Source organism: Uranotaenia lowii, chromosome 1, assembly GCF_029784155.1.
Source record: "Uranotaenia lowii strain MFRU-FL chromosome 1, ASM2978415v1, whole genome shotgun sequence".
Classification (NCBI taxonomy): domain Eukaryota; kingdom Metazoa; phylum Arthropoda; class Insecta; order Diptera; family Culicidae; genus Uranotaenia; species Uranotaenia lowii.
The window spans coordinates 125,649,517-125,665,844 of record NC_073691.1 but is presented as its reverse complement, the minus strand read 5'-3'; the positions used below and the strand labels follow the sequence as shown (position 1 = coordinate 125,665,844).

At 37.0% G+C, this 16,328-nt stretch overlaps 2 long non-coding RNA genes across 6 annotated transcripts; both read left to right on the top strand.

Moving 5' to 3' along the window:
* The first annotated feature begins 8,873 nt into the window (after positions 1-8,873).
* Positions 8,874-10,298, top strand: LOC129739831 (uncharacterized). Of its 3 annotated transcripts, XR_008735983.1 has the most exons (5): positions 8,874-9,222; positions 9,280-9,387; positions 9,457-9,528; positions 9,618-9,686; positions 9,802-10,298. It is a non-coding gene; the product is annotated as an uncharacterized LOC129739831 (long non-coding RNA). The 3 variants fall into 3 exon arrangements; XR_008735982.1 differs by having other exon boundaries at positions 8,874-9,387; XR_008735981.1 differs by having other exon boundaries at positions 8,874-9,528.
* A 956-nt stretch (positions 10,299-11,254) lies between these two features.
* On the top strand, positions 11,255-13,919 carry LOC129739833 (uncharacterized). Of its 3 annotated transcripts, XR_008735986.1 has the most exons (5): positions 11,255-12,612; positions 12,670-12,777; positions 12,847-12,918; positions 13,008-13,076; positions 13,192-13,919. It is a non-coding gene; the product is annotated as an uncharacterized LOC129739833 (long non-coding RNA). The 3 variants fall into 3 exon arrangements; XR_008735985.1 differs by having other exon boundaries at positions 11,255-12,777; XR_008735984.1 differs by having other exon boundaries at positions 11,255-12,918.
* The last annotated feature ends 2,409 nt before the right edge of the window (positions 13,920-16,328 follow it).

Genomic DNA, 16,328 nt, shown 5'->3' with positions numbered 1-16,328 from the left:
TATAGGTGGCACTACCAGAACTAGGGTCAGAGGCGAGTTATAGGGTTTCAAAGTTCAGTATGCAGATTTTTCGTTGAAAATAAAAAAAAATGCAATTTCAATGTTTGAAAAATGTTGTTCAAAAACCTCGATATAAACTCGTAGCCACTATATCAGGAGTGTTCTAGAGACTGTCCCGAACAACCCAGTATAGGTGGCACTACCAGAACTAGGGTCAGAGGCGAGTTATAGGGTTTCAAAGTTCAGTATGCAGATTTTTCGTTGAAAATAAAAAAAAATGCAATTTCAATGTTTGAAAAATGTTGTTCAAAAACCTCGATATAAACTCGTAAGCCACTATATCAGGAGTGTTCTAGAGACTGTCCCGAACAACCCAGTATAGGTGGCACTACCAGAACTAGGGTCAGAGGCGAGTTATAGGGTTTCAAAGTTCAGTATGCAGATTTTTTCGTTGAAAATAAAAAAAAATGCAATTTCAATGTTTGAAAAATGTTGTTCAAAAACCTCGATATAAACTCGTAGCCACTATATCAGGAGTGTTCTAGAGACTGTCCCGAACAACCCAGTATAGGTGGCACTACCAGAACTAGGGTCAGAGGCGAGTTATAGGGTTTCAAAGTTCAGTATGCAGATTTTTTGTTGAAAATAAAAAAAAATGCAATTTCAATGTTTGAAAAATGTTGTTCAAAAACCTCGATATAAACTCGTAGCCACTATATCAGGAGTGTTCTAGAGACTGTCTCGAACAACCCAGTATAGGTGGCACTACCAGAACTAGGGTCAGAGGCGAGTTATAGGGTTTCAAAGTTCAGTATGCAGATTTTTTGTTGAAAATAAAAAAAAATGCAATTTCAATGTTTGAAAAATGTTGTTCAAAAACCTCGATATAAACTCGTAGCCACTATATCAGGAGTGTTCTAGAGACTGTCCCGAACAACCCAGTATAGGTGGCACTACCAGAACTAGGGTCAGAGGCGAGTTATAGGGTTTTCAAAGTTCAGTATGCAGATTTTTCGTTGAAAATAAAAAAAATGCAATTTCAATGTTTGAAAAATGTTGTTCAAAAACCTCGATATAAACTCGTAGCCACTATATCAGGAGTGTTCTAGAGACTGTCCCGAACAACCCAGTATAGGTGGCACTACCAGAACTAGGGTCAGAGGCGAGTTATAGGGTGTTAAAGTTCAGTATGCAGATTTTTTGTTGAAAATTTAAAAAAATGCAATTTCAATGTTTGAAAATGTTGTTCAAAAACCTCGATATAAACTCGTAGCCACTATATTCAGGAGTATTCTAGAGACTGTACCGAACAACCCAGTATAGGTGGCACTACCAGAACTAGGGTCAGAGGCGAGTTATAGGGTTTCAAAGTTCAGTATGCAGATTTTTTGTTGAAAATAGAAAAAAATGCAATTTCAATGTTTGAAAAATGTTGTTCAAAAACCTCGATATAAACTCGTAGCCACTATATCAGGAGTGTTCTAGAGACTGTCCCGAACAACCCAGTATAGGTGGCACTTCCAGAACTAGGGTCAGAGGCGAGTTATAGGGTGTTAAAGTTCAGTATGCAGATTTTATGTTGAAAATTTAAAAAAATGCAATTTCAATGTTTGAAAAATGTTGTTCAAAAACCTCGATATAAACTCGTAGCCACTATATCAGGAGTGTTCTAGAGACTGTCCCGAACAACCCAGTATAGGTGGCACTACCAGAACTAGGGTCAGAGGCGAGTTATAGGGTTTCAAAGTTCAGTATGCAGATTTTTCGTTGAAAGTAAAAAAAAATGCAATTTCAATGTTTGAAAAATGTTGTTCAAAAACCTCGATATAAACTCGTAGCCACTATATCAGGAGTGTTCTAGAGACTGTTCCGAACAACCCAGTATAGGTGGCACTACCAGAACTAGGGTCAGAGGCGAGTTATAGGGTTTCAAAGTTCAGTATGCAGATTTTTCGTTGAAAATAAAAAAAAATGCAATTTCAATGTTTGAAAAATGTTGTTCAAAAACCTCGATATAAACTCGTAGCCACTATATCAGGAGTGTTCTAGAGACTGTCCCGAACAACCCAGTATAGGTGGTATTACCAGAACTAGGGTCAGAGGCGAGTTATAGGGTTTCAAAGTTCAGTATGCAGATTTTTCGTTGAAAATAAAAAAAAATGCAATTTCAATGTTTGAAAAATGTTGTTCAAAAACCTCGATATAAACTCGTAGCCACTATATCAGGAGTGTTCTAGAGACTGTCCCGAACAACCGAGTATAGGTGGCACTACCAGAACTAGGGTCAGAGGCGAGTTATAGGGTTTCAAAGTTCAGTATGCAGATTTTTTGTTGAAAATAAAAAAAAATGCAATTTCAATGTTTGAAAAATGTTGTTCAAAAACCTCGATATAAACTCGTAGCCACTATATCAGGAGTGTTCTAGAGACTGTCCCGAACAACCCAGTATAGATGGCACTACCAGAACTAGGGTCAGAGGCGAGTTATAGGGTTTCAAAGTTCAGTATGCAGATTTTTTGTTGAAAATAAAAAAAAATGCAATTTCAATGTTTGAAAAATGTTGTTCAAAAACCTCGATAAAAACTCGTAGCCACTATATCAGGAGTGTTCTAGGACACTGTCCCAAACAACCCAGTATATGTGGCACTACCAGAACTAGGGTCAGAGGCGAGTTATAGGGTGTTAAAGTTCAGTATGCAGATTTTTTGTTGAAAATTTAAAAAAATGCAATTTCAATGTTTGAAAAATGTTGTTCAAAAACCTCGATATAAACTCGTAGCCACTATATCAGGAGTGTTCTAGAGACTGTCCCGAACAACCCAGTATAGGTGGCACTACCAGAACTAGGGTCAGAGGCGAGTTATAGGGTTTCAAAGTTCAGTATGCAGATTTTTTGTTGAAAATAAAAAAAAATGCAATTTCAATGTTTAAAAAAATGTTGTTCAAAAACCTCGATATAAACTCGTAGTCACTATATCAGGAGTGTTTCTAGAGACTGTCCCGAACAACCCCAGTATAGGTGGCACTACCAGAACTAGGGTCAGAGGCGAGTTATAGGGTTTCAAAGTTCAGTATGCAGATTTTTTGTTGAAAATAGAAAAAAATGCAATTTCAATGTTTGAAAAATGTTGTTCAAAAACCTCGATATAAACTCGTAGCCACTATATCAGGAGTGTTCTAGAGACTGTCCCAAACAACCCAGTATATGTGGCACTACCAGAACTAGGGTCAGAGGCGAGTTATAGTGTTTCAAAGTTCAGTATGCAGATTTTTTGTTGAAAATAAAAAAAATGCAATTTCAATGTTTGAAAAATGTTGTTCAAATACCTCGATATAAACTCGTAGCCACTATATCAGGAGTGTTCTAGAGACTGTCCCGAACAACCCAGTATAGGTGGCACTACTAGAACTAGAGTCAGAGAATTTAGATCAATTAGGTAATAGACTATTTGAGTGTCTGAAAACGAAACAATGATGTAATTCACATATTACAGCTGTTCTCTATGGTTAAATAAGCGTTTTCCTTAAGGTGGCCATTATGCCCTTATCTCCCCTACTGCAAGTTGATCAGTTTGTAAATATGTAGCCAAAAATTGAGAATGTGATAGTTTGATATTACGTTAATCGTTATCTAAAAATGAACTGTTTTTTTAATAAATGGGCGAGCCTTCAATTGACGCTCTATCCTGTCTCCTGCCATTCACATACCACGTGGACAACTTAGGGGGGAGAGGGGGGTATGGAAATGTCTACGCTTGTCCACGGAGCGGGTGGTAGGGGTTTGGGTCATGTCCCCGTGGGCAAACTGACTTTTAAAATGTTTTCTAAAGGTGAATAAATATTAAGATGTTTAAATAAAAATCTTAAAATTTCAAAGCTTTCCAGTATAAGTTTGAACAATAAATAGCTACTCGAAAGCAAGTTATAAATACATACATATGATAGTTTAGAAATTTAAAATTTATAAAATTATTTTATAGGTATCAGGAAATGATGAATTCTTTTTTTTTAAATCAGCCATTGCAATATCGAAAAGGCAGAAAGTGGTATTTTCTAACTGTCAAATAAGATTTAGAAAAAAAAACAATTTCAATTCTGTCAGCGTGGGCATCCGAGAGGGGGGGTAGGGGTTTGCCAAATGTCCACGGAGGGGGGAGGGGGTCAAAAATCTCATTTTTCTGTCTGGTATCTGAACGGCCCCTTTTTTTTTACCTTGACCGGACCGTAAAATTAAAATCTCAATTATAGAGCGTGGCACAAATCAATTGATGAGTTGGTATTGTAGTAACCCAGCAAACATTTAAGAGGGTATATCGCAGGAACAACAGAATTAATCAAACGAATATACCAGATGAAAAGATTGTATTAAACTTACCAAAATAGCATATAGCTCTAAAAGTGGAGGCGATATATCTACAATGACAAAGATTTTAACGATTCGATTTCCCCACGAAATGCAGAATATACGATTTGAAGTAATTTGAGTAAAACGAAAAAAAAAATTCCCGGACCGAGATTTGAACTCCAGCCTCCGAGATGTCTGTCCGGTATCTTACCACTATGCCAACTCATCAGTTGAAATGATTCGCGCCATAGCTCTATATGTGAGATTTTCTGTTCACGAACCGGTCAAAGGGAGAAAGAAGGAAGGACCGCTCATTTATCGTAAATCAGTTTACTCAAATCGTAAATGTCAAATTAGCGTATTCTCAACTTTTTGGAGACATATTTACGAATTGACTCAACTGCTATCCGATTCAACTTTTTTTGAGCAAAGCTTCTCGTAAATGAATGATAGAAAATCACTCAATACCAACTTGTTTACGATGGTTATTGAATATGTCTTAATATTCGATTTGGATTATCATTTCTATTACGATTTTATGTTAGCTGGGAAGATGTCGGACAGCACATTCGGAGGACTGGAGTTCAACTCTCGGTAGAGAATTTTTTTTTCGTTTTACTCAAAATACTAAAAATTGTTTATTTTGCTTTTTGTGATTAAGTTAAATCATTTTCAATCATGTCATTATTGATATATCGCCTCCATTTTTGTAGCTTTATGCTATTTTGGTAAGTTTAATACAAACTTTATACCTGGTTTATTTGTTTGAAAAAATTCTCCCAGCCGGGGTGGAGATGGTTTTTTTGTTGCTGTTGCTGTTTTCGCCAGCAATCGTTTGTGTTCGCGTGAAATATGTTTGTATCGTGTGTGGGCGAGCATAGATCAAACAACCGTCGTGGAATCATCGAATTTGTACAGGCCAATTTGTGTAGTCTATGGCCCGCTTTAGGCAAACAAAAATAACAGCAGCATTTTTAATCAGGGCAAGATGAGCGTTTTCTGCCGTATAACCTAGCAGCGAATTTAACACGATGAAGTCAACTGAAAAATAGAGCTACAGCTGACGATTTGGCTTATTGGTAAGATGTCGGAGATGTAATCATTAGACTCGAGTTCGAATCCTGTTCGAGGGGATTTATTTTCACATACCATTCATGATTGATTTTTTTATTGTAACATTATACGGCTAGTAGCATCATCTGTCAAACAAAACACCAGAAATATAATGTATGAGCATGTGTTCATTGTTTGAATTCTACAAACAGACCTAGATTTTTAAATAATTAATAAATTTTTTTGTAATTTCTTTGTTTGATGAATCTACGGCTCACCGTTTAGTGCAAAATGCATCGTTAATGAATGATAAATGAAAAAAAAATCATCTTGACCAGGAATCGAACTTGAGTCTACTGATTACCTCTCCGACACCTTACCAAAAGGCCCAATCGACAGATGTAGCTCTAGTATACAATTGACTTCATCGAGTTGAATTCGCTGCTAGACTCCCCTGCAGAAAACGCTCATTTTGCCTCGATTAATGTTGCTTATACTGCCCCAGTGGTGGTTCTCATTATGCCCCTACAGTGACTGGTTTTCAGCTTTTGGCAAAATTTAAAAAAAATGCATTTTTAAACGTTTTTATCTAGTTTTTCAAGTTTCAGCAAACTAGAAAATAGACAATTTGAGTGTCTGAACACGAAACAATGATGTAGGGGGAGGCTGGCAACGCTGCTGCCGAATGGAGGTTGCTCGTGTTTCGGTCCTTATATATTTAAAGTTTTTTGTATGTTTCCGGTGATATTTTTTAAAATATGATTCCGAAAAGATATTCAATGTTCGTGTAACGTTTTCGCGGAATATCCGGTCTTGTGCAAGTGTTGTTTAATGGTTTGTGATGGTGATGATTTTCCACAAGATGCGTTTTCTTTTCTGGAAGAACTGCGTAGTATGGGGCTTGTACTACGCCCTCCCGGACGCCTAACCAACGAAAGCTGTGATAGAGGATGAGCCATAGCAGCCGGATTGAGAGGAGAGGTTCAAGATAAGTTTTTTTTTGTTTTTTGTTTTGTTTATTTATTTAACAAATTCGGTGGTTTTATCGATAATTTTATATTGGTGCCTAATCAGTTTAGAAAATTTTTGCCATTCTAGCCATTTTTATTTTCGGAGCAAGGCTCGAAAAATTCATCACTAAGTTGTGTTGAAACTTTCACGCAAGTCCGGGCACAAGTTCTCAAAGCTCAATGAACTTCCAATTAATTCCACATAATTTCTTATACAAAGTGGCGCTAGTGTTACATCTAATTCAATTTTTTTTTCGCAACGTCACAAAATTGTTATTTTTTTCAATAAGAATTAAAAAAATGAAATTGGTAGTCCAAAGTTAAGTGTTAATTTATCGATCAACCATTTCAACCTGTACTTTAAGTGGTTTACGCTGGTCAATCCTCATTCAGATGTGGTAATATGGTCACAGTGGTCTGAGCATGATTCGAGATTATTGGCAGTCTAAGGTTCGTGTCCAGGACACGAACGTTTATAAAAACTCTGGAAGTTCAAAGTTACGGAAGATACAACATAGTTTCGGTCAGATGACTTGAACCATGACAACTTATTTACAGAGTTGCCAGATTTCAATCAACGTTAGTTTTTTTTTTTAAAGAAACGGTTGTAATTGATTAGTCGCTTATAATACATGATTCTTAGAGTTTATTTATAGGGCAAGGAAACTTTCAATTTGTATTATAAAGATGCTATAAATTTTGAATGTTTGTTATCCAACTCCAGTAACGATTTCCTTCACACGACGTCTGCTATGCTTTTGTTTCATTTTGTACTACTAGTCTTTTCAGTAAACCAACAAAATAACGTAGACTTGAAAAAGATTGGTTGGAGCAGAACCCTTGTTCTGGAGTAAAACAAAAAAATAAATATTGAAATATCATTTATACTTATACTTACTCAAATAATAAATAATTGTTGAAAATATTTATTTTTCCCAGGAAAGAGAAGAGCAAAGGCCGAAGACGGAACTAATAAACGCTACCAGCAAATCTAAGTTGAAATGTTTAAAATAACTGTTATATTTTTCATCTCATTATATTTTTTATATCTATTTTATCGTATATATTGTATATGTGAATTTGTTTTTATTTGTATATTGCCATTTTAAAATTGTTATTCACAGAAAGGTCGCAGTTTACCTTCATTCCTTGAAAAGCATGATTGGCGCATGGCGTTTAATTTGTTTTGTATTAATAATTTATTGCAGCTTTCAATCAGAGGAATACTCAACCACAAATCAGATTTTTCAACATTAAAATACGAACGAATTGTGCATTGGATATTTTTTATTATTTATGTTCAACAAAAATTTTAGTGATTTTTAATGATATTTGTTTTCAGCTCTTTCGATAAGCATCTAAATATTTCCTTTCATATTTTTTTCCTTTATCTTATACAATAATCTTTTCCCATGATATAATTGTTATCTTAAATGTATATCGCCATAAAATTAAATACACGTCTATCTTTTATTGGACAAGTTAGGGTACTATTTTAATATAATTAGGCAATTATATTAATCTAGTAGTTGAATACGTCAACAATAAGAGATGGAATGTCTAATCATAACTACATGACCCACTTGGCCATGTGGCTATGATTAGGCGGGGCTTATTGACAAGGAAAGTAACCTCGGAATGTGCAGCTAGGTCTCTGTCATTCTGAAATGGGTTTCTGGAATTTCAATAGAGCTAACACCGCCAGCACCCGCAATCGAACAGTTTTAATCAAATAGATTAAAATTGCGTCTTTTGCATAACATACCTGCCAGCTCAGGGGGTCGTTGGATGGATCACACACACACACACACACACACACACACACACACACACACACACACACACACACACACACACACACACACTGAACACGAAACAATGATGTAATTCACATATTCTAACTGTTCTCTATGGTTAAATAAGCGTTTTCCTTAAGGTGGCCTTTATGCCCTTATCTCCTTTACTTCGGATAGCTTGAACCCACAATCCATTGTATATCAGTTTTCCGGTCATTAGATGCCCTGTCCAACCCCCCATTCAATCCATGTAATAGAGTTAAGCTATTATATATTTAATAATTTATAACATTGATCTTCAGATCGAAGTAGTCTTCGACTGAAGCAGGACGTGTTTTTTTTCTAACTCTGAATTTTTGTTAATTTAAAAAGTTAATAAATATTAGGAATATTCATAATCAAGCCTAAAAAGACCCCAAATTGGAAAAGCTATGTGTGTCGGAGAATTTCTCGACTCATCAGGCACGGCCAACCGCTTCGATGGTGCAGTCAGTCAAACGTGTGAGCAACCGTTTCCTCCCATCAGAATGTAGTCTAGCGGTTTATAGGGATGGTTACAGCATAGGTGACAGTGCTTAAAACTGTTGACATACAAGCATGAATGTTGTAACCGTTTGTTACTTGTACATAAAAATAATGTGTCTCCGACACTTTTTCTAAATCGACTACATCCCTGGTAAGGGGTTCTCACTAACTCTCATCGAGAGACGTCAAAACAATCGCCACTCAGGGGTTCGTCCCATTTTACCTCCCATCCCTCTCACTACGCGGCTACTCTCTCCCGAGAGATACCCATGGGCGCGGATGAACAGGCTTTTGTTATTGCGAGGAAGTGTTATCACCCAATCAACGTCGCACACGTCAGTTCCGTTTGATGACGTGCTTATATATTGGTGTGACGGTCGGATGAACTTTATGTAATTCGAGGTGGTGAAGATTCGGCCTAGCAAGTGCAGAGTCTTTCTGTCCGTGAACGCCTTAGGGCAAAGAAGTGCGCGTCGTGTTCTTAACGTAAAAAGTACGAATTTTGTGTAAAGTGGTGCAACAAATTCTAAATATTTTACTAAAATTACAGGGTTAAAAACGGAGATACGTCTACAAGTTAAAAAAGGACGTTACAAACAAATAGTTAAAAGTGGCTAAAACTACAAATATGAACGTTTATTAAAACACTAAAAAAGTAGTACGTACCGAACTTTGAAAATGTTACATGTATGAATCGTGAAACTTAAATGTCTTTTTTATGTAACAGGCTACAATCACAGCTTAATTGTTAAAACGACTACAAAAACGAAAAATATTAAAACTTATAGTGCGCAAAAAGGTAAAAGTTATAAACTTTGTACGAAACATGTTAAAAACACGTGGTTATGTTTATTATAATAAACTAAGGTTATTGTTTGTTTAAAATAGCTTAAAATCACGTAAAACAACAACGGCGGAAAACAAATAACAAGTTAAAAACAGTTTACGAAGAAAAAGGTAAAATTTATAAAATGTTTGTATATATATTTATGAAAATTGTTAAAAATAGTTATAAAAAGAACATGCGGTTAAAAAAACATTGCATCACAGGTGTAGTAATTTCTTTGGTTAGGTCCAGAGGACCTTTTTCTTTTTAATTTTCATCCTACAAGCTTCGGATCGACCTCGTGGCAGCGGTTGTGGGCCGAACCAACACCAACAACAAAAATACGACAGAAATACGGACAGAAAATATCTTCGACCCGGTGGACATAACTTCAACCGATTCCACCTGACAACCACGCTGACTCCGGCCTGCATCATCTCGATTCAACACCATTTCGGGACGCCGAAACTGGTGAGAATCCGCTAGAGTAGCTGCCCGCTTCGAGGAGAAAGAATTTCCGGAGTTTTATGCAACTCGAAGAATACGAAAACTACACCGAAATCGCAAGTATACACCTAAAAGTGATGTACAGTTCAGGGCTTGTACAGCCAATAAATAACCGCCTTGTATTTTGTAAAACTTTAACCCTGTTGCAGTGATTATTTAGTTGGAGTTGTTTCCACTTTTTGCTTTGATTTTCCTTCGTTTATGCTACGTTGTCCCATGCCTCCCCCTGATACGTTCCGAGAAAGATTTTGCACTTTGGTCATCCATACAAAAATAGTCCCCGAAAATAACAAGGATTATAGGCTAGAAAACGGTATCTTGAAACGATTTATATCCTCCCCAGAACCCATTACGGACTATCATTTCTCCTGGAAAATTTGCGTCCCTCCCGACATGCAGGAACAAATTTTGGCAGAGTGTCATGACGATTCTTTACATCAGGGGTGCGAGAAAACGCTCGCCAAAATCAGGAAACTTTACTACTGGCCCAAAATGGCACAGCATGTAAAGTCTTATATTGCTAAATGTTCTATTTGTAAAGAATCCAAACCTACTAATCGCTCTCAACACCCTCCAATGGGGAATCAAAGGGTTGCAACAAAGCCTTTTCAATTGGTAGCAATCGATTTCATTCAATCCCTCCCCAGGAGCAAACAAGGGAACTCCCACCTATTCGTAATAATGGATATTTTTTCTAAGTTTTGTCTTCTTCTACCCGTTAAGAAAATTGCGACCTCCCAAGTGTGCAAGTTACTTGAGGAGAATTGGTTCCTGCGATACTCCGCACCCGAATACTTAATTTCTGACAATGCCTCGACGTTTCTTTCTAAAGATTTTAAAACATTTCTCGACAGATACAAAGTACGTCACTGGACGAATCCACGCCACCATAGTCAATCCAATCCGGTGGAAAGACTTAACCGTACCATTAATGCTTGTATCAGGACCTATGTGAGGTCTGATCAAACACAATGGGATACACGCATACCGCAAGTAGAACATGCTTTAAACAGCACTCTGCATAGTGCCACAGGATTTTCACCGTATAAAGTAATCTTCGGACATGAAATCGTGAATTCGGGCGAAGAGCACCGAATCGATAGAGACGAGAAAGGAATTTCGGATTTGGATCGACAAGATCAGCAATTACGAACCAATCAATTTATTCGCGACTTAGTAAAAACCAATATAAGGAAAAACTACGAGAAAAATAGTAAAAACTACAACTTACGTTCAAAAACTTCTTCTCCAGTGTACGAAATCGGCCAGCAGGTTTACAAGCGGAATTTTCGCCAGTCCTCTTTCGCCAACAGGTATAACGCCAAGCTAGGTCCAGTGTACCTTCCCTGTACGGTGCTCGCAAGAGTTGGTACAAACTCGTACGAGTTGGCTGACTCCTCCGGAAAACCCATTGGTGTTTTTTCCGCGACTGATTTGAAGCCCAGCACCTGAAAAGAAAAGAAAAAAAAAGAAAACACAACAAAGTAACTGTTGACCAACTTCGACGATACATAAAACTTACCAGAACCGATCTCCGGGGCTGATTCCCTTCCGTCCTTGGCACTGCAGGCCCTGGTATGTGAAGACTGGAAAAGGCTCAGCAACGTCCATCCATCGCTTAATTTACGACGTCGTTCGGATGAGTTGTGAAATTCCATCATTGTAAAAGATGCTCCTGTCAATTCGTCACTAGTTGAGGCACTTCCGGATTTTTCCTCCTGCAGGTTTAGCTGAAAAATGAAAGAGAGATAGATTAACAACAAGATTTACCTAAATACTGCCATAAATAGCGCTTTCGAGGACTTTTACCGTGAAAATCAACCAAAAACTGTTTCGAAAAACCATCAGCTTCTACTCCAATGTTTACATTTGAAATATTGATTCTTCTTATAATCTTGTTCACTGTTCGACTGATGTCATGAGTGACCGTCAATAAGTGAGTCCTACTGAGTTACACGATTCTGTTCCTATCATATGCTGATTGAGAAGTAGACTGATCGTGATTATATCGAACCGAAAGTAAAATTTTCATTTTGTTTCATTAAAATGAGAATTGATTTAAAGGACTGTTGCATTCATATCCCCAATTACAAAATGAATGATACTTCATTCATTTTGAGAAGGGATGATGAGGTAATGTAACCGTTTGTTACTTGTACATAAAAATAATGTGTCTCCGACACTTTTTCTAAATCGACTACATCCCTGGTAAGGGGTTCTCACTAACTCTCATCGAGAGACGTCAAAACAATCGCCACTCAGGGGTTCGTCCCATTTTACCTCCCATCCCTCTCACTACGCGGCTACTCTCTCCCGAGAGATACCCATGGGCGCGGATGAACAGGCTTTTGTTATTGCGAGGAAGTGTTATCACCCAATCAACGTCGCACACGTCAGTTCCGTTTGATGACGTGCTTATATATTGGTGTGACGGTCGGATGAACTTTATGTAATTCGAGGTGGTGAAGATTCGGCCTAGCAAGTGCAGAGTCTTTCTGTCCGTGAACGCCTTAGGGCAAAGAAGTGCGCGTCGTGTTCTTAACGTAAAAAGTACGAATTTTGTGTAAAGTGGTGCAACAAATTCTAAATATTTTACTAAAATTACAGGGTTAAAAACGGAGATACGTCTACAAGTTAAAAAAGGACGTTACAAACAAATAGTTAAAAGTGGCTAAAACTACAAATATGAACGTTTATTAAAACACTAAAAAAGTAGTACGTACCGAACTTTGAAAATGTTACATGTATGAATCGTGAAACTTAAATGTCTTTTTTATGTAACAGGCTACAATCACAGCTTAATTGTTAAAACGACTACAAAAACGAAAAATATTAAAACTTATAGTGCGCAAAAAGGTAAAAGTTATAAACTTTGTACGAAACATGTTAAAAACACGTGGTTATGTTTATTATAATAAACTAAGGTTATTGTTTGTTTAAAATAGCTTAAAATCACGTAAAACAACAACGGCGGAAAACAAATAACAAGTTAAAAACAGTTTACGAAGAAAAAGGTAAAATTTATAAAATGTTTGTATATATATTTATGAAAATTGTTAAAAATAGTTATAAAAAGAACATGCGGTTAAAAAAACATTGCATCACAGGTGTAGTAATTTCTTTGGTTAGGTCCAGAGGACCTTTTTCTTTTTAATTTTCATCCTACAAGCTTCGGATCGACCTCGTGGCAGCGGTTGTGGGCCGAACCAACACCAACAACAAAAATACGACAGAAATACGGACAGAAAATATCTTCGACCCGGTGGACATAACTTCAACCGATTCCACCTGACAACCACGCTGACTCCGGCCTGCATCATCTCGATTCAACACCATTTCGGGACGCCGAAACTGGTGAGAATCCGCTAGAGTAGCTGCCCGCTTCGAGGAGAAAGAATTTCCGGAGTTTTATGCAACTCGAAGAATACGAAAACTACACCGAAATCGCAAGTATACACCTAAAAGTGATGTACAGTTCAGGGCTTGTACAGCCAATAAATAACCGCCTTGTATTTTGTAAAACTTTAACCCTGTTGCAGTGATTATTTAGTTGGAGTTGTTTCCACTTTTTGCTTTGATTTTCCTTCGTTTATGCTACGTTGTCCCATGCCTCCCCCTGATACGTTCCGAGAAAGATTTTGCACTTTGGTCATCCATACAAAAATAGTCTCCGAAAAACGGTTGGTGACATGCGAGGTACCACTCGCTTTTTATAACAGGGTTTGTTTGTTGCGCTTTTGGACATCTCTATTTTGGGTGCTCTTGCAGTACTCAAGAGGGAGTAGCCCGTGGTGATTCCTGATTACGACCCTGAGTTCACAATTCCACTCAATACACCTTTAACCAAAACCACCCACCCACTGAGTTAACCGCGAGTTACAATGTGAAATAATTTTTCAATCACAGTATACATTTTGCTTTGAACCTAATATCTGCTGAGAATTCACAAAGCAATCTTTGACTGAAGGTCGATAAAAAGTCACTTCATTTCCAAATTCTTGACAGCGATCCTCCTAAAAATCTCAGTCATTAAAATGCTGAAGTCAGTGAAGGCAGTTATTATGAAAAAGTTTACTGTTTCTGGAAACATTTGCTTAACAAAATTTGCTTCAGAGTTTATATTCCTGTTTGGAACGAAAATTGTTTCTAAATAAAAACAGTATGACAAATCTGACTTCGTCTTCGAGGTATACAATTTTATGGGGTTATTAATATTCTGCTTTTCTGTTAGGATTATTCTGGAATCGACTGAGAGTTTAAAGAAAGATAAGGATATTCCAGAAAGTTTATTAGCTTTTTTTATGAAAGTAGAAAAGAAATTTTTAGAGTTTTCTAATGTTTTAGTGTTCTTTTTATTCTTTAAGCAGATTCATTAAAAAAATGACTTAAAAAGATGAACATTTGAAATCCATTCACATTTTCTCAAACTGTCATGACTTTGTGTAATGACTGACTGCGGAACGAATGATGGAATAAAACAAATATATTCACAATCATCATGAAGTCAGTCCAGGCCAATCTGATATTTTTTCGCTGTCTGTCCAAATAGATGGGGAAGAAAGTGTTTTTGTCTCATTCAAGTTGTATTGCGTTAAGGGAAATTGACTTTTTTGAACACTGATAGGTGGACACCCGAAGGAATATTCGAACCCGGAGCTCAATCCGTTTGTTAAGTCCCAGGCTAAGTATTTGCTTTAATTTTAACTTTTTAGTTTAAAATTTGCTTGCGTTATTTGCAACAAGTTCTTCAGGCATCCTACATTCTGGATTAATGAACTTAACTTTAGTTGCAATTTATTGGTTTAAATATTTCTTTGAAACAGCTAATGCTTGAAAATTTGTAGTTAGTAATGAAATGTGAATCTTGTCCGAGCTGCAGACAAATATGAAGCTCCGCTCAATTCATACAGAAATGGATTTGGAAGGATGAGAAATTTCAAGATATTGGAACCACGTGAAAGACTCAGGGCGCAGTGTCAATGCTTAGCAACAACAAAAAATTGGTGAGTTCTTTCCATTTTCATTAATCTGTGTATATGTGTAAATTTTAATATTTTTTTACTCATCAATCCTATTTGTCAAGTAGGGCGTCCTATAAACGCAAATAACCCTCCCTCCACCTTTCTGATACAGCATCCTTGTTTGTAGGGTCGCATGAGTTCTCTTGCACCTGAAAAGTTTATTTCGCTGTTCATATTATACCCATGTGATTATATTGACTTGTCACGGTGTGCATCTTGGTTTGGTACCACACTGATTCTCAATAACAACACTTGAAATGAGTATTGAACCCAGGTACTCATTTTGGCATCTAGTGTTGGACTTGATTGTTGGTTGTACCTCTTGTATCAGCCAATTCAAGATGTGTGTAGTCACCCAATGCTATGCTATGCTATGCTTAATAATTTATAACATTGATCATCATTTCTACTTACCACACCATCAAAGTAACAGAGTATAAAAAGGATACTTATCTTCGAGTAGCAACTTCAGAAAATTTACTGGTCCCAGTAAGCCGTTACTCAGAGAACGTAATGTGAGAACGTAATGTAAACCAGAAAAACGTCTTTTTTGAGCCATCAACACTTCTGACGAAGTGCACATTCAGCTTTAATAGAAAACACTTTTTCTTGTACGATTTCTTTTTGGTCTATTAGCGGACTTTCCCAAGGAATCAGCGACAGATCGGGGGAAAATTCACTACCATTATGGCTTATTTCTCTGACTCACTTCAATTGCTCATCCACGCTGGGGGAATATTTTGTTTCACTTTTTCACTATAAACTGGATTTGTGTTTCACAAACGTTTTAGAACAACACGAACGGAAAAATCCCTTATTTTAACTTTTCAAACTTCATTTAATTGAAGTTTTAACACGTTCGTCGCCACGCTCATTTTGGTAGTTTTACTTGCCGGGCCCAAAGAAATTATCGGAGCGAAAAAGAAAAGAGGGAGATTCCAAAATTAGAAACGTGTGGCCTAACTGAGCGGCTAACTTGAGTGAGAGACCCAGCAAACATGTATGGAGGTATAACGCAGGATCAACATAATTATTCAAACAAATATACCAGATGACAAGATTGTATTAAACTAACCAAATTAGCATATAACTACAAAAGTGGTGTCGATGTATCTACAATGGCAAGATTCCAACGATTCGATTTTCCCATAAAAAGCAAAATAAACGAAAAAAAATTTCCTCGACCGAGATTTGAACTCCAGTCCTCCGAGTTGGCTGGCCGATATCTTACCACGATGCCAACTC